The sequence below is a fragment of the Phocoena sinus genome, chromosome 8 (genome assembly GCF_008692025.1).
Source record: "Phocoena sinus isolate mPhoSin1 chromosome 8, mPhoSin1.pri, whole genome shotgun sequence".
In the NCBI taxonomy this organism is placed as follows: Eukaryota; Metazoa; Chordata; class Mammalia; order Artiodactyla; family Phocoenidae; genus Phocoena; species Phocoena sinus.
The window spans coordinates 10,790,456-10,808,552 of record NC_045770.1 but is presented as its reverse complement, the minus strand read 5'-3'; the positions used below and the strand labels follow the sequence as shown (position 1 = coordinate 10,808,552).

At 40.5% G+C, this 18,097-nt stretch overlaps 1 long non-coding RNA gene across 2 annotated transcripts; it reads right to left on the bottom strand.

The window, feature by feature from the left end:
* Positions 1-3,665: 3,665 nt before the first annotated feature.
* LOC116757780 lies at positions 3,666-16,561 on the bottom strand. 2 transcript variants are annotated; one of them, XR_004351078.1, is made up of 3 exons: positions 16,441-16,561; positions 15,329-16,012; positions 3,666-6,827 (listed from the first exon to the last, which is right to left on the bottom strand). It is a non-coding gene; the product is annotated as an uncharacterized LOC116757780 (long non-coding RNA). The 2 variants fall into 2 exon arrangements; XR_004351077.1 differs by lacking the exon at positions 16,441-16,561 and having other exon boundaries at positions 15,329-16,255.
* Positions 16,562-18,097: the final 1,536 nt, after the last annotated feature.

Here is an 18,097-nt window from a genome sequence, read left to right as displayed (position 1 = left end):
TGTTCCAATACTGTATCTATTTTTGTCAAAGCAATGGTGGCTCCTGCTGTGGAATGCTGAATGGAATATTCCATTGCAGGGCATGGGGAGAACTTGCATAAAGGAAATTGAAACCTAATCACTGAATTTTTAATTCCCCTCTCCAAAAGCAACAGATTGCCAATACTTTCTAAAAGAAATTATGATAATTTTGGCACATAATTATTGGAAGGTTACCATTCACAACTATGTATTCAGCATCTATTACTGGATCTGAAACTTCATTCATGAAAACAATGATGCATTTGCTTGCTTTTGCTCTTGGCCTTGGCTTGTTTTACTTATGAACGTTATGCGATGAGCAAGAATACGTGATACGTGATATGTGACACGGCTGGAAGTGAATATGTACGATCCAAGAGAGATATTTTCCTGATGGGGACTGTTATTATTTATTCCAGGAAAGAGAAGGCTGGGAGGTAGGTGTCTTTAAGGACTTGAAGGGATTGGGTTTAGAGAGAATGGAGACCAGCTGTTCTTTCTCTCCACAGGGAACAAGAGAAAATGGGATTAAACTACAGCGTGAGGGATTTGGGATCAAAATAAAACAGAATTTCCCAACTGTGTAGGCTCTCAAACACTGAAACATGTCTCGAAGGAAGTATATGGACATTAGTTTTATTTTGATGCCTTCAAAAATGGAAAGGCACCTTTTCACTACATGATCTTATATGGACAAAGAAGAATGGACTAGATAACGTACGGCTCCTGAATTCTCTTGATCTATGAGAAGAATCTAAAAATGGGGGTGGGGGTTAGCTGAAAGAAGTAACTTTTTCTTTAATAGTAGTTATTTTTCAAAGTCAACTTTTTTCATGGGGACAGACTGGCAACGTTTACCTGTATGTAAAATGTTAAAGTGAATGGGATGTCACGTAATAGGGTGGGTGGGGACAGAGAATGTGGGAGCACAATGCACTCTTATTTCTCCTCCCACTACCATTTCTGCTCTTGAGTAGTTCAAGTTTAAAAGCAAAATGTCCTTCCTAGCTATGTGTGGAGTTTAACATACGTATATTGATTTTTGAATCTGTAAGAATGTGGTGAGGGCTCCTGGGAAACTGAACTCTACCTCATTATACACACAGACACACACACACACACACACACACACACACACACATTACATATATAAGTATTCACATATATATGTATATAATGTATATTTTTCAAAAAAGAATTTGCACTCGAACAAAATGAATCTATAGTGCTCACATTGGATTAGCAGAAAATTTTGAGTACATGGGATTAAAATTGGTCCAAATTCAATTATTGCTTTAAAATATTATGACTGTGGTGGATGCTGGTTGTCTCTTGAAGATAATTGTATCTTCCATTTCCGGGAGGCAGCTTAGAGTAGCAAAAAGGTCATGTTAGAGTCAGAAAGCTGGGGTCAAGTCTTATCTGAGTCATGAACTGGCCCTTTGACCTGGACAGCTCATTGACTCTTCAGTATGAGTTTATATTCTGAGGAATAAAGAGTAAAATGAGGATGTGAGACAGATGATTTAAAGGTTCTCTTTTTGTCCCCAATATGCGATCCATCATCAATACCAAAAGCTCATGAGTTTTGCACTCACTCGAAGATTATGTTCCCATAGGTTAAGTTTCCAACTTAGGCTGCATCTTACAATCACCCAGGGAGCTTTATAAAAAATCCCAATTCCCAGGCTACACCCCCCACCAATTAAATCGAAGTCTTCTGAGGAAAGACCCAGGTTATCACTATGTTTTTAAGCCCACGTGGTGGTAGCAATGTGCTGTCAAGGTTGAAAACTCCTGCTTTGGGCACAATGCAGGGAGAGGACCTGAAATAACGACATTAACGTTGTTTCACTATGAACTCAAGAACTGTGTGCATCTTGATTCCCTCCTATATCTTCAGGACCTAACGAAGTGTCTACCAAAAATATAGTAGGTGCTCAGGAAATCATTAACATTTTCAGTGAACTTTGGCCAACCCCTAAAAAAATAGGGTTTATCAAATCTGGTATCTACTTTGATCATTTTCACTTTGCTCTTATTTACTGAATAAGATCTCAATTCTCTACTTTTGTTTGCCAGTGAAAACAAGGAAGGCAAGTAAAATAATGGGCAACCCATTGCAGTGACAATTCAATTATCCTTGGGATGGATGTAAGGAAATCATCTATCTCCATATCCTCTAGAGAAGAAGCTCCTGGGAATCTAAAGACATATCTGCTACATGACCCCACACATCTAGGTGAGAATAAACAAGATATCTGAGTATCCAGATGTCATTCATTCATTCAGCTGATGTTTAGGAAGTACTCACATTGTGCCAAACACTGTGGTAAGCTATTGTAGACTTTCTCAATGAGGACTTTATGCTAGAATTAAACCTTAATTCTTAATTAAACCTGGGTATCTTTACATGTAATTAAGTAATTTCCTTCCTATGCATACAATTTTAGTTATATATCATCGTTGGGAAAATTGAAAAAACAGTCACTGAAATAATTGTTTTGCTCTGTGGTTCAGATGACAAACTCGAGATAAGAAAGGCTGCAATTTTAGGAGATAAAATGACAAACAAAACACAGTACTTGTCTTTTAGAACAGTACTATCTAACAGAACTTTCTCAAGGATGGAATTGTTCCATATCTGTGCCATTCAACACGGTGGCCACTAGACACAGGTAGCTACTGAGCACTTGAGATGTAGCCAGTGCACCTGAGAAACTGAATTTAAAATTTTACTCAATATTAATTTGAATTGTAGTAGTCATATATGGTGAGTGGTTACGCTACAGTACAAGGCAGCTCTAGAATCTCATATTCAAATGGAGGAGACTGTCAAATCAATTCTCATCATCTGGGTGATAAGCACTAAGATGAAGTACGCACAGAGTGCTATGAAAGCACCCAGGTGAAGAAGCTAGTCTTAGGGGTAGCGGATGGTTGGGGTGAACACTTCCAAGAGGAAATGCCCTCTAGGATGAGACATGAAGGACAACAGATGGAGTCTGGAAGGGGTGGTAGAGTACCAAGCAGGAGTAGGTGTGTGAGAAAACTCAGAAGATAAGAAATGGCAAAGATGTACGGTGAGAACCTGCAAAAGCAGGGACACTTGATGAGTCCGGAGAGGAATGTTGGGGCCAGGAAACAGGATAGGAAGGGTTTTAGATGTAATGCTATTTAAAGGGCAATGGGAAGCCAGTGAAAAGTTTGAAACTGTGGAATGACATGATCATACTTGTGCTTTAGACAGATTTCCCTGGGTGCTACTTAGCAGTGTGGAAGGGAGAAACTGGAGGCATGAGGCAGGAGTCCAGGTGATATGAGCGTTGTCTTACATAGCTGGAGGATGGGGAGAAGTAGACACATTTAAAGACAGAAAGAAGGAAAAACCAAAAAGATTTACCTGATTGGCCATGACAGGTGGAAAGAGGAAAGACAAGGATCACACCTTGGTTTCTGACTTGAGTAAATGATAGTGCTGTTTATTAAAGGCAACATGGGATCGTTTAGAAATTGCCTCTAAATTGAAATTTTCCCGCCATATCAGATCATTTGCTCCTCATAGATCCTGAAACTAGCTTTGATACACACTAGTGAAAACACCCAAATTATGAGAGCATACTCTTCCAAGAAATCAACACGAGTTCACAGTTGATGCATCACTGCTTTTATTGGGGGTTCAGGGGACATATGACAAAGTCTCATAAAATGTCAACAAAGTCACATTTTGTGCTTGGCTACACTTTAAAAAAAAACCTGTTTATTTATGAGTTCACTTAATGAGAACTGTGTGAGATACGGCCAATGACCATCATTTTGAAAACAGGACGACCTGAGCCACCAGGAGGTCTAAGTGTGACAATGCCAGATATCTAAGCGCAAGTTTACAGCAGTCAAATATTCAGGTCCTTGCAGACATCTAGATGCTCGCCCTTAAGTAGTCACAGATTAACTGATTCCTTCAAGACAAAATTACGTTTTGAACTTCTGTGTTCTCCAGCTGATCACTTTTTTTTTTTTTTTTTTGCAGTACGCGGGCCTCTCACTTTTGTGGCCTCTCCCGTTGCGGAGCAGAGGCTCCGGACGCGCAGGCTCAGCAGCCATGGCTCACGGGCCCAGCCGCTCCGCGGCATGTGGAATCTTCCCGGACCCAGGCACGAACCCGCGTCCCCTGCATCGGCAGGCGGACTCTCAACCACTGCACCACCAGGGAAGCCCCTGACCACTTTATTAATCATTACTAAATGCCAACCGAGGGCAAAGGGGCTGGTAAAGAAGAGTGAGGTTTCCTCAGTTCCAGTTTTTTATGGCTGAAGTATTCTTGAGTTAGTAACAATTAAAATAGCAAATAACCATTGATATTTTCAAAAAACATAAGGACTATTGAAACAGTCGTGTTTAAATATTCATGCAGAAGCTCTTACAAATATATACTGTCCATAAAGCTGGTTAAGAAAATGCTCATTAGAAGATCTGGTTTGTTTAGGTGAACTAAGAATGCCAAATAACTTAAGAATATCACTGAAGACGTTGCACACGTAACTTGGGCCATTGTGTGTTCTTTGTGGATGGACCATTGACAGTTTCTGGAACTAAAGATGTCAGTTTGTAGCTAGCTAATTTTCACATTGAGGTGAGAAGCCAAAGAGGTGCAAAATTGAAGCAATCTACTAGGTACAATGCTCCCTGATCACCCAGATAGAATGTTTTCACTGATCAAATTCAAGCTCACACTTCATTTAGACAGGGTGGAGAAGTTCAAGAGCCTCTGAGGGCGGCATGGTTTCCGGACCGAGGTCTGCTACACTTCAACGTGTGATCTTCCGTAAGTCACTCTAACTTTATGGATTTATCACATCTGTAGAAAAGGACCTTTAAGCTCTGCCCACCTCCTATTTTTATTCTCAAGTAGTTGAGATTTCATGCTGACCGAAGTGAACAGTTTCATCAGAGTCTGGCCCCCTCCCAAAAAAAGGTCTAAAATGCTGATAGACTCTATTGCCCCAATTTTTTTCTATTTCTTTCATGAAAATGCATTCCATCATGCGAGTTTAACCAGAAAACTGAAAAATTTGAGAAGCTAATTAAAAGAAATAGCTATTTATTTACCACAGAAAAATATCGAGGAATATAGAAGCGGTAATATTACAACCTTGGTAGCAACACTGTGACTTAGCGCGTTGGATCATGAGCTCTGCGATCGCAATTCTGATTGTGAACTCTGTATGCGGCAGTTTGGCAAGTTACTTAACCTCATTAAAAGTCAGTTTTCTTTGTGTAAAATGGGAATAAAAACCAACATCTATTTGGCAAGGTTGTTGTGAGGCTTAAGAGAGTTAACATAGAAAATGCTTAACATGTAATGAGAGCTCCATCAATATCCATTGTTACTAGGCTAAGAGAAAAATCACAAATCTTCCTATCAGTTGCTTTAATGGAAGAAATATGATTATAATTCTAGGCTACCCCTAGGGAGGAAGGGGGGGAAGTGTGTGTGTGCAAAGTCTTCACCGTATATATATCTATATATTGGCACTGAAAGTCTGGGATGCAGTGCCGAAGACATGTATATTTATAATTCCCTAAAACCACCGCGTAGGTGCTTTCCTCTCTGACTTTTCTCACAATATTGTATCCACCTAAAGCCCTCTATCTTCTCCTTCCTTTCCACTTATCTAAATCTTTAACAGCCTTTAAGATTCATCTTGTATTTTCCTCCTTTGGGAACTTTCTTCCCTAAACAGACCAGTTTGCCCAGCTTAAGGTGACCCCTGAGCTCCTTGTTTATATCTTTGGCTTTGTTTTGGTTTTGCTCTTATCAGTTGACCTGATTTGTTACTTATCTTTTCAAAAGTTTATGTGCCCCTGCCTCACTAGATTTAAACTCTTTAGAGGCACTGACCACATCTCACAGAACCTAGCTTGCCTGATAAAAAGAATGGTTGGTTGGTTGGTTGGCGTCAGCGGGATCTTGTATTTCTATGCCACGGTCTGAGTTCTCACCATTATTTTATCCTTTGGATTGCCTCCCACTATTTCGTTATTTCAAAAGAACTTTATATTCCTTAAGTCACTCTGAAGGTCAAACTCGGTGTGTGGCTAACACTCAGTTTACTTCTGGCATGAACGACTTTCTATTTTAAAAATTGGTGCATTAATAAGCATATTCATTCATACCAGAAAAAAAGTTTTTTTGAAAATGAATGTCACACAGAATTTAAATACAAACAGGAATACACATGACGAAGGGAAAAGTCCTTGGCTCCTTCGAAATCCAGACGTCATTCTTAAGTGTTTCTGTTTCTTGAAAAGCTTGCCTTGTTCTTGTTCTGAGATTCTATTGGCTGAAGCTGCAGCATGTGGGTGTGTCACTTGGCAGGAGAGGTGTCTTCAGGTGATGGCTTTCTTTGTTTCAACTTCACAGTCGGCTTGAGCGTCCATCAGGACAGCAGTCTCTGTGGTCTGTGTCCTTTCACTGGGGAGACATTCCTGAGGAGGGGGGACTATAGGACCAGCTGAAAGGACATCAACACGACTAAAAAAATAACAGAACACATCACAGAAGGTTATCACATTGACTCTTTAATACAAATAGAGGAATGTTAGGATACTTTGAGAGCCATGCTACTTCTAACTATGAGCGAAATGCTGCATCATCGGAAAAACGGAGCTGGCTCATTGTTCATCGCGTTCAGGAATCAGTCAAGCAACAGGATTGCTTGAGAGTGTGTGAGAGCACCACGATCCTCGCTCTGGGAGAGTGCGCTCCGTAAGAATAACGTCAGGCTTATCCAACAGGCAACTTACTGAAATAGGACACGGAGGAAAACAACAAAAGAACACAGGACATTAAGGACACATTCAACTAAATCTAAAGACTACGTGCAAAATAAAATAAGTAAGGGCACATCAGTGCTTAGCAATGTAGGAGTGGACGGAGTCACTAGAATGGTTAGGAGTCGATGTCAATTCCTTGTATGTGTCTTTGTATTTCTAGTGCCTGGCTCAGAGAATGACACATGGTGCCCCCCAAAAGAAAGAATGAAAGGAACCACAAAAGGGAGGGAGGGAAAGAGGAAGAGAGGGAGGGAGAGAGGGAGGAAGGAAAGGAGAAAAAGAAAGAGGGAGAGAAGGAAGGAAGGGAGAAAGGGAGGGGAGAGACAGAGAAAGGATGAAGGAGGAGGGAGGAAGAGAAAGCGAGAAAGAAAAGAAAGGTTTCTGAAATGTAGAAGAGGTGGAGAGGCAGAGCATGCAGAGAGGAAAAGCTTGGGTGAGAGCGTATTCAAAGACCTGGAAGCCTGGAAGAGCGGGCTCCCTTAATTCAAGAAGAGGTTATGCGTGGTTTGAGAAAATGGGCGGGGCAATTTTCAGGAGGTTTTGAACACGCTGAGGTTTAATTTGGGAAAGGTGTAACAACTGTAGGCTTTTGAAGGGGATATTAACATGATATAAATGCATCAAGTAGAGAGGGGAAACTGAAACTCAAAGATGTCAACCCAATGGAAAAAAACCAAAGGATACTGCAAGCAATTAATGAAGGCAGAAGGACTAAAGAATATGGTCTTAAAATAGAAAGGCAGGTGCTCCTCTGGGTTTCTTCTATGTTAATGTTGAAGGAAGTGGGCTTAGATCTCAGATCAAGAAATTCCTTCTCCCACTGTGTAGCTTCTCTCATTCTTCGCCTGTTCCTCTTTTCTGTCCCTGCCCTTCCTGAAACTTCAGTCTTCACTGTTTTAGCATCAAGGCAAAATATGTTAGCAAGTACAGCGCCTGGAGGTGGGATCAAATATAACTTTAAAGGGCAGCTGTTGGTGCAAACAGACTGCGGATTCAAGGGTCCTGAAATTGTTCCTATAACTCTATAAGAATCGCTTCAAAAATTCCCTGCTGGAGAAGAGTTTAGAGACCAACTAATCCAACCCACTTATTTTACAGGCAACGATATTTGGGAAGAGCTGTATTAATGTTTCTTTCATTCTACAAAAGTTGTTATGAATGCAGTATACTTTGCAGGTGGACCTGAAATTAACTAAAGCCTTTACTGTCAGCTTCTTCATTATGCTAGCACAATGAAGATGCATAATGAGTTAGGTACATCAAAAGGGATTTACTACCACACACCCCTCTTTCTGCACTAAACGCTTTGGACACATTGAAAATGTTGGTTCTCTTTCTAGATGGCAGGTATAATATATATATATGTTTCCGAAAACCGGTAAAATACCCTACTGTTAAATATTGTTAATAGATATTTTTCTGTTCTGATCAAGCATGCAAAACTGATCCTGGATGAGTAATTAAATATACATCTTACAGATTTTAGAATTTATTATTTTGTGAACATAGAATGGGAGGGTGGGGTGCTAAGCTTTTGATACATGTGTAAGAGACTCATTTGTGCATCAACTAAAATGCCATTGCAACAAGGAAGGACGTGTCACAAAATTCTTGTGTGACTCCTTTGGGTAGCTAATAATGCAAAGCTCTTGCATACATCAGCAGATGAAAAGTAAATCAACGTATTGCTTTGGTGTTGCATAGATATAGCCCATGCATAATGTCTCTGGACCCCGTCAGCAAAATGAATTTTGAGGAATAAATAGTATAAACATGCAAAGCACCATACTCCAGGTGTCTATTATGAGTCAAAAGTTTAACAAATCAGCTTTCTTTGGGGCCTGTGACTACTTAATTGGAATGAGTTATATCTTGTATCATCTTAACATGAGCCTCCCTTGGAATCCTCTTTGTCTCCTGAACGTATAAGCATGAATTGGGACCCTGGCATTGCCTTGCTTGAGGTCCCTCTGTGATCTGATGGGGATGATTCTCCAAATTAATATCAGAAGCATCTCCACCCACTGAGCACACAGCAAGTGCCAAGTGCCAGGCTGACCAATCCCCTCGCTGTTGCTCTGCCTGGATCGTGCCTTAATGGCTAGATCTTCAGGGTCAGCTCCTTGGTGTGGTGGGGTCTCCAGTCCAGGAGACACCATATTGAGACACCAAAAGGGAAAGTGATACGAGTGCATAAATGACCTGAGGCAGAGTTTCAGTTATTCATCCTGTGCCACGAAAAGTGGAGGAAAAACAGAAAAGAAGTTGTTTGTTATTGTTATGATTTTGATTACTTTGATTAACTTAAGATTGTTATCTCTGCCTAAGGCCATTTCCCTGGCATTTTATCTCATTATTCTAATAAAGGAAATAGATATCTTATGAATACGATTTACTGTTCTAACATTCTCCATTACTTCAAGTTGCCAAAGTCGAGATGAGGACTAAATCAGTAAAGAGCAGCAAATATTTTACGCATAATGCAAGTATCCACAATGATAACCCTTTTAGTAATCCTTAGTTTCCAACATCTAGGTCAGACACATTCATTCTTGCATGAGAACACAGAGTTCTTTGCTTCTTATATTAATTAACAAGGAGTTAAAAAAAATAAAAGCTGACTTTAAAAACATTCCACTCAGGAGCCATTTCAAATGAGGAGAAATGCCCAAGGGGGGGGGGGGGGGGCGGAAATCTCAAGTAGGCGACGTGTAAAGCAACACACAACTATATGCACATTAGTGTAATTACACATTGCAAATTATATCGGATGTATCTAATATCTAATTTTTTGAAAGCTGATTCCACTTGAGATTTCAATAACAGCATCAACATTTTGCAGGTGGCTCCTTCTGTATAGTATCCAAAGGGAATTATTCCTCTAATGTGCTTACAGCCCTCATGTAAAAGCTGAAGCTCTTCCTTAAAGGACCGATGAACAATGAACATTGGGAATATTACCTTGATGGATAAAGCAAGAGGGGAGGGGTCCGCCAAAGATAATGTTCAGCATATGGTTATTTATTCTGTTCCTTCTGTGCAGAGGATCCTTATTTGCTTCAAGCAATAAGAAAAATACTTAAACAAGAGCCTCATTAGAAAATGTGGGGAAGGCTCCATACATATTCTGAGGCAATGACATGAAAAGCTAAGGGATTGATGATTTTTTAGATCAACTGCTAAAAGAGAAGTGTGCAAGAGAATGGCAGATTATACCTTGGACTGAAAACAGAGACTGCCCTACATTCAATTCTGCTCTGTTAAAACATATGACTAATTTGTCCTAAAGACGACACCAGGTCAAAGCTCCGTTTTGAAGAATAGGCTTTTGTCCTCATCTTTCTGTATCAGTCAGTCAATCATCAAATAACCAAATACATATTTGTGATCTTGGAGAATGGAGCATATTGTTCAAGTTGATTGGATCCATTTTCTTGATTCCTCCTTAAGGAACTTTCTGCTAATTAACCAGGGTTACTATTGAATTATTTAATTATCCGCACTTTTGTGCAATGAAATATGTTGTCATATCACATACTTTATCACGCTGTTGCTGTTCATATTTAATGATGCCTCTATAGTTAGCAGTTTCCTTTGTTCTGCTCAGTAAGTGGTTTTAGAAAAGGGGGTGGGCGGGGAAGGAGGAGCCTTGGGGTTTGTAAAATACAATCATACATTCCTGGTGCACATGCAAAACTTTGTGCATTTACATGAATTTCTTTTTCAAAATCAAGTTGCAATTCCATTTGGAATAAGCTAAGAGGCACATGTCGGTGACTTCAAATGCAGTCAGAGCGATATTCCTATACCTTGAACACCTCTCCAGTGTATTTCCACTGCAGTGCAGTGGTAAAACAACGACTTATTTTTTTTTTTTTTAATCAGCAAGGAATGTCTTTAACAAGGAAGAAGTAAATTATGATAATTACTCTGAATGGTCGGATCCTTGAGCATTACTAATTAGCATTTATTGCCTGGATTATAGAACAATACATGTGAAACCGAACTGCGATTGCTCTTTTACATCCAAGAACTGGAAAAGGCAGTGGAGCAAGAGGCAGTATCATCAGTGGTTGAGTCAGTGGTTTTACATCTCCTTGAGAGTGTGCAGAATTCCTCGTTTTTTGTTTTTTTTTTTTTTTTTTTTTTTTAAATATACAAATGTGGTCCTTGATATTTATGGCCCATTCATTTCGTGTGTGAGGAACATATTTACATATGATATCATAGTCATGGGAGACTAACGAGAGGAGAAACATTTTGGCTATGATGTCATTTTGGGACACTTTTATCCATTGTGAGAGTTTAACAGTAAAGAGCGTAAAACTCGCCGTTTCATAAAAGTATGAATTTTTCTGTAGAAATTTTGACTTAAAAAGGAAACAAAGAACTCAGTTCTTAGTGACAAAAATTTTACATTCACCTCCCACTTTCTCTTAGGAGGCCTACAGTTGAAAATAATTGAGAAAAGGCAAATTGGTCTCTGGTTTAAGATCCTTTTTTTCATTAGGAATTTGTAAAAAATAGGATTCTGAAATTAGAAATAAGTGAGGTATTAATCAACAGACCAACATCACTCCTGTAAATAAACGCCACTCACATAATTTGGCAACTGGAATTCCTAAATAACTCGGTAGGTAGGAGAGAAAGAGGGAGAATTAACCATTCATCATTCTCGCTGCAGACTCACCGTTTTCCTCCACACCCCATTACAGCGAATGAAGAGAAAAAAAAAAAATCATAAAATAAAGCCGGTACTAAATACAGTCACTAGTCCTCCGAATACCTTTATGGATTCCCTACCCTGATCCTTTTTAGTTTGAAAGAATAAGTTTGGCTAAATCTGTGAGGAGATTAAACAGACTGGTGATAAAAATTAATTCTGCTGAATGAGCAAATGCATTTGGATTGCAGAGATGCAAATAAGATAATACTTTTCTTTTCCTTTGACATACCAAGCGGATTAGTTTAGAATGTTAAATTTGATTTTATTAGAATATATTAGCAGTGTTTTAATTAATACCAATCAAACATTTTCTTTCCCTGGGGCTTGATGTGCTCCTAACACTTTCTAAATCATCTGTGCTTTATACATCCAAAAAGAAAAAAAAGAAAAAAGGAAAAACCAACCACCAAATTACTAAAGCCTTTTGTTACATTCTTCATAATTTTACTGTATTCAACAGAAGACTATACGCTGTTTACCTAAAGGTGTCTTGCCCATAAAATTAGTTCCCAGGTGCTGGGTTTAAAATGAGTCCTGTTCACTTGTACAGTTGATTTTTTTTTTTTTTAAGGTTGAATTAGAGACTTGAAAAATAAACATCTTCTGTGTTTTTCTTTTGGGGAAAAATGTTGCAAAAGGAGTTTTGGCTGGTTCATCTTACTCTCGGCTTTATTCTCTCTAGAGCTTCCTAGAGCTGTTAAATTTCCAACTGCATGGGTTTTAAGCTGGCACTCCTTTGGAAACAGAGGCAAAAAAGGAATGAAAAAAAAAGGTGGGGCGGGGGGGAATCTAGTTAAAAATACCGTGAACCAGTGTGCCCTGTGAACTGAATTGTGACTGTGTGCTGCAAGGAAGTGCTGCATTGCATTTCACTCCTGACCCCTCTCCTTTTCTCTCAAGCTTCCTGTCCTTCTGTGTCCGAAAGCTCCAGTTCACTTCTTTCTCTTTTCTTCCCGCAATGCACCCCCCCCCCCCCCCCGCCAATTTCCCTGCCTTATTTTTTTTTTTTATCTGCCAAGCTGGATTTGCACTTTTAAAGATCAGTATCAATAATGCCCTGCTTGTTTCGGTGGCACTCTCCCTTTAAAAGACAGCCCCCTCTAATTGATGCGTCTGGGCTAGTCTAGACTGGTAGTGATTGAACCAACCACCAATTATGTTATTCATTTCACTGAACTTCACTGATGGGCTTGGTGAGGAAGAAGGGGTGTTGAGAAATCTGCCCTTATACTGAAGCACTTCCCTGCTGAAATATAAAATCTCGTGTGTCGTTACGCACTCCTAAATGCCTGTATGATCAATCCTATGATAGCAAGCTTAGGACATGAGCAATCCAGGTGAAAACATGTAAAAAAAACCGAAAGAGTGCCTTGCAATATAAACTGTATCACTTGTATTAAATTACTATGCTGTTATCATTTAAAAATCACAGAAGAATTACATCCAGCATGCTTTTATTGATCCCTGCATACAGTTTCATAGAATAAGATGCAGCTATATTTTGACCTCAAAAAGCACCAAATGTTTGGCAAATACTTGATATGAATCAAGTGGTAATTATATATCCATAAGTTAAATATATGCCTTTGCATAATTTCCAAATGCCTATGCATGCACATCAGCTAAGATGGGGGAAAATCATTAATCCATTGTATAGAAACCAAAAGATAACTTGAAAATCAAATAGCTCTTTTCTCTGACGCATATTCAGGCTATCAAAGGCTTGAAAGTAATATTTAAACATTACAACTACTAGGACGTTTCGACAAAAAGCACAATGCAATTGTTGCACAATTCATTTTCTCAATTCAGTTTTCTGATACAAAATGGTTTCTTGACTACGATTTGGAGTCAATGACTAAAATGGCAATAAACACTTAAAAAAAGAAAAGCAGGAAAAGAACAGTTTCCTTAACCTTCGGCAACATATAAAACAAGGTTATAACCGACATAAAGTCTTTAAAAGAAGAAAGCATTTGAAGTCAGGGTTGACTTAGGTGTTTTCCAAAAATAGAAGATAAATGTTGGCTCAAGAAGACTAAAGTGGTTTAGATGAAATTGTATACTGGAATTTTTCACAACAAAGAAAAGGTAAGTTACTGTTTCTCTTCTCTAACTATGAGATAGATCTAAATCACCGAGATTCTTGTGGTATCAAAAGTTACATTTTTTAGAAAACTGCAAACTAGGTAATACTAACCATTACCTTAAGAGAAGATTATTTTAACTGTACAGTTTGGCGTTATAAATAACTTCGTTGGATTATATAAATCCTGATCAATCTTTTCCAATTTTTAAATAAAAAATAGGTATTGATAACTTCTACGTGATACGATAATTGTGTGCGTGCGCTGTTTCCTTTTATATGTTTAAAAATATATATGTTTCCTTTTACTTCTTTCCTTTTACATGTTTAGAAAATACATTTCCAATCCTTATTACTTTTAAACTCATTGTGTATAACATTTTAAAATAGATGTCAGGCAAGGAAGCTATAACCTCTCCTTTTATTTTATTTTTTAAAGTCTTGCCAAGTAATACAAATTTAATCTTTGTTAACACCATAAATTCCATCCTTCTTGTGAGTCTAGCAAGAGTGGAATTTTTAGCCTACTGATATTTTAGCTCACACTACTGGCTCGTCCCTATTTGTGTCTGTGTGTTCACTGTCCAGCCATATATGATACACATATGTGGGCATTGAATATATACTCTACCCACATGCCCATTTTAATTGGGCACAATTTTAAGATTAACTGTTGAGTTGAAAAGTTGGAGGCATGGGGCATGCTGGGACTTCAGCTGATATGTTCTGAGGTCAACCACCAGGTACTGAGCTGTTCTTGTTACGCTCGGATAGTACTGCGTGTTGCTCTCAAGGAATAGACCAGGGTAGGTGAGTTCCACAAGCCTCGGGCATCAATAATAAACATGCGTACACGTCGCAGCCAACACGCCATTATCACACAATATATACCTACTTTAACAGAAATCCAGGAGCTGCCACTTTTCTGGTCACCTGATCCCACCTAACAATGAAAACCTCAGAGGTGCACTCAAGCACTTCAGACAAACTTTCTTTTCTTTTGTTTTTGCTTCAGAGAAAAAAAAGTTCCACCAAATTTCCAGGATGCAAAGGCACGGCTCGCAGCTCCCAAGAGCCTAACCCGTGGATTGAAACGGTAAACATCACAAGTTAGGGTCTCAGGGATTGAGAGGAGCGCGCTAAATTGTTCTTTCTTGAGACAAAACAAAGCAAAACAGGAATGACAAGCGATTTCTGTTCGAGGTTCACGACTAAAAGACAACAAACAGGTGGCAGGATATTCCCTCGCTCTCTAAACTGCCTTCCTTCACAAAATTTGGATTCCACGTAAGTATAGTAGATACATACAAACGTACGCAGCGTCTGTGGGCGCATATACATACCTGAACATACAATCGCCAGTCTATCAGAGAAAACTCTTTGAAGCTTTGGGCAAAAGAGTTTACTAAAATGGAAAACAATATGAATAGACTCAGAAATGCCCACGTTTTTCAAACCACGGTCTACAGTCAAGATTAAACGTCAAAGCTTTAATTTACAACTAGCACCAATGACGGTACAGAAAATCCGAGGCATCTCTTCCCCCCTGGGCGAGCATGCCGCATGCAAAACCATCCAAATCAGGTTTCGAGAAGGAGACCAAGCAGTAGGATTTGGAGGCTTGGAAAGTATACATACGAAGAGCGCTTGAAACTCACCCATTGGAAGTGGAGTCGGGCTGCAGCCTCCAGTAGCACCGTCCGGGCCAGGGGGGGAAATGTGAGCTGCAGGGCGCTTGCCTGGGCGAGGTGTTTCAATAGAGGACTGAGAGCTGGGCAGGGAGGGGGAGGCGGGGGCAGGAAGCGATACACCAAATCTAGAGACTGTAACTCTGTAGTTTATGCTTTGACGAGAGAGGGGGGCAAAGAGGGCGATTCGGTGGGAGTGGAGGGAGGGAATGGGGCTGATCAAATTTTGAGAATATTCGGTTAAAAATTTAAAAAAAAAAATGTTTTTCGAAGAATGAGAACCCTCCCCAGGGCTGCTTTTCAAAATTTCCTCCTTCTTTCTTTAGCGTGTGCATTTTGCCAGTCCTGCGAAGGGCCTCCTGTGCATCAGCTGCTTGGCTGAAGCCAAGGCCAAATCACCCCGAGCCAGCACCAGGCTGTCACTTGGTCGAGGCGAGTGGGAAGGGGTGGGCGCGAGCCGGGGAGGCGCATCTCCCCCGCCCCACTCCCGCCGCGGATCCTTTGAAGCCGTTTGCCAATATTTCGGAGGAATCCGAAGCACAATTCCCCTCCATCTTCGCAGACAGCTACGGGCTCTGTACCTGATAGATCGTCGCTTCCCCGCGTCTGCCTGGAAGCTGGGCTTTCCTCTGCGGAGATGGCTCCTAGTGCCGCCTCCAAAAATGAAACGAAAGGGAGGGGAAGTGGGTGGGAAGATGACTCTTTAAAAATTTTTTCTTCCCCTTTTTTTCTTGCCTTCTGTTTCCTTTCCTTTCCTCCTTCTTTTTCTTCTTTTATTCCAGCCTGAGCAAGGTGGATGGATGGCTAGTCAAAGAGAATGACAAAGCAGCCCCTGCGAAGGAAGGCACTGGAGGGGGCCTCGGGCACTTAGGAAAAATGCTAAATATTTTGTATATATTTCCATATGCAACTAAAAACCATTAAAGTTCCAGGATCTACCCCCCTCTGCCCCCTCCCCCCACCTTGCAAAATAGAATCATAGGAGCAAGACAGCTATATTATGTCTCTTTTCCCTCTGTACAGGGTTATTCAACATCCCACCCCCCCTCCACCCCATCTTCAAGACAACTTTTTTTTCTCACCTCTGTAGGTTCTTCGCGGGCACAATCCTCTGTTCAGTTCAGGGTCTCTCCTTTTTCTCTCCCTTCCCTTTTCCTTTTCCTCTCAGAAAAGCTAGTCCGTCATCCTCCTACCTAGAGTCTCTCTCTCTCTCTCTCTCTCTCTCTCTCTCTCTCTCTCTCTCTCTCTCTCTCTCTCTCCCTCTCTCTCAACCTCTCTCCCTTTTTCTTTTACTGTTAAAAACATAATAATAATGGCCCTTTCGACATAGCAGCATGAAGTGTCTGCCTTTGAGAAAGCACATTTAATCTTTACTGGCTCCCCTAGGCTTCAGTGAAGAAGGAGAAGGCAAGAAAAAAAGGGAGAGAGAGGAAAAAAAGATTGTAAGGGAGGCTGCTGACGGACAGCAAGCATCAGGCACAAATCAGCGACAAGTTGAATTTTCCTAGACCACACTGCCCCCTTTCTTCTCGGTTCTCTCCCTGGGCTCCTGGAAAGCCCGAGTGTCTGGTTACAGGAGGCAATGGGTCTCCTTTTGCCAACCATGGTGCAGATTCCTCGCATGCCTGCTTAAATCTCTGGCAGAGTAAGGAATCAATATCCCCCTCTAATCACCTTTAGCTCTTCTAGGGCTTCTGAGAACCCACTTCGCGCTCCTCACGGCTCCCCCGCCCTGCCAGGCTCCTCCATACAAAGCTTGCCGTCGTCCTGTCATTTCTCACTTCCTTCCATATCTTGGAGGCAAGCCTCTCTTCTAATATCCTCTCGCCCGCTCCTTCTCTCTGCTGTCGTGTGTCTCATCCCTGACTCCCAGCACCGGATGCACTAAGGCTTCTGCCTGACTACTAATGAGACCAAAAATACACCAGCAGGTCAGGGGGAAGGCCAGACACTGTGTTATACAAATACAAAAAAAAATCCTCAGCCCTGCTAGACCCAGAGATCAGGTATCACATTTTCTAAAAGGGAAGAAAAAAGGGGGTGGGTGGGGTGGAGTGAAAACGAGAGACCACAGTGCAGATCTCTGCCTAATTGTTCCACATCCCCTGGGCATTTAAAACACGCATGCATGCGTGAGTGCAGGTGATGTACTTGGGGAAGCTGGGTGGGTTTTCTTTATGGACAGAAAGTCAACAATGCCCAAAGACTTCTTTGAAATCGGCATTTAGAGGGATAAAAGAGCAGTGATTCAAATCTATATTTAAAGTATGCAGACACTCTATTAAGGCATGTGATGACTACAATGCTAAAAATCTCTTTCTTTTCAATGGCTGGGTTTTACGCATTGACTCCGTTTGCCATGTGTACTAATTTACCACTTACATTCCCTTGGATTTGGAAATGAACTTATCAGTGACTGTAGCTCATCCTAACCCTTCGCTTCTACTGCAGACATTTTTCCTTATCCCTGAAGCATCTCTCCTCGAACGTCCATCAGTTCTGTGCACACTTCATTGACCAGCCTAAAGTCCCTTGATCATGATAAGTAATCATTCAGATGACAAAAAAAAGAAAAAAAAAAGTGGCACAAGAAAGAAAATGAAATACATCCTGAATTGACCAAGGGAGCATATCCTACCATTTCTGTGGGTACACATCTTAGAAGCTCGGCTACAGGAGGATTTTGTAAAGCAGGTAGCTCTCGAAAATGAGGGTCTCTACCTATCTGTACACACAGTG